Below are 720 nucleotides of genomic sequence, written 5' to 3'. Positions count from 1 at the left end.
TATACATAATAATATATATTGTAACATATATATAATATAATATATTAAATATAATAAAAATTTAATTATCAATAAATTAAAAATTATATCTAATAATATTTTATCTGAACTTGTTGAAATTTTGAAGGAATTAATTCAAATTTCCTTCAATAATTAAAAAAAGCAGTACATATCAGGAATATAGAAAAAAAGATATTTAAAAATCCAATTATTTTGCCTCAAAACTTTTGTTACATTCAAGCCCTAAACAAATAAAAAAATGAAAAGTAGATGAGCGCGAAGGAAGGGAATAATGCAGATGAAAATCAATGCAAGTGTGTTATAACATCTTCTATCAGACGTACGCTTGTCGATCGTAAATAAGAAAATTTCTTAAGTAAAAGTAATGCTTTTTAAGTAACGCTTTAGTGACTTTAATCATCTAATTATCCTATTGATCTAATTAATCTATTGAATTTTTGTTACACACACGGACACAAAACAAAAACAGTATACCAGCTACATCGGAAAGTAGATTACGTCTACTTTTTTATTTCATGAAAAGGTAATTTTCCTTTTAATTATATCAGTTAATCAATAACAATATAATACTTATTTCCTAATTAATTAATTTGTATAGCTAAGGTCATTGACAAAGTTTTTAGCTGTAAGATTTTTATCGACAGAAGGTTTTTATCAACAAAGTTATTACCGACAAGGTAAAGACCGACCTGTGGAAAT

Source organism: Temnothorax curvispinosus, unplaced genomic scaffold (assembly GCF_003070985.1).
Source record: "Temnothorax curvispinosus isolate PA1 unplaced genomic scaffold, ASM307098v1 QBEX01014299.1, whole genome shotgun sequence".
Taxonomy (NCBI): Eukaryota; Metazoa; Arthropoda; class Insecta; order Hymenoptera; family Formicidae; genus Temnothorax; species Temnothorax curvispinosus.
Note: the sequence above shows the minus strand (reverse complement) of the source record.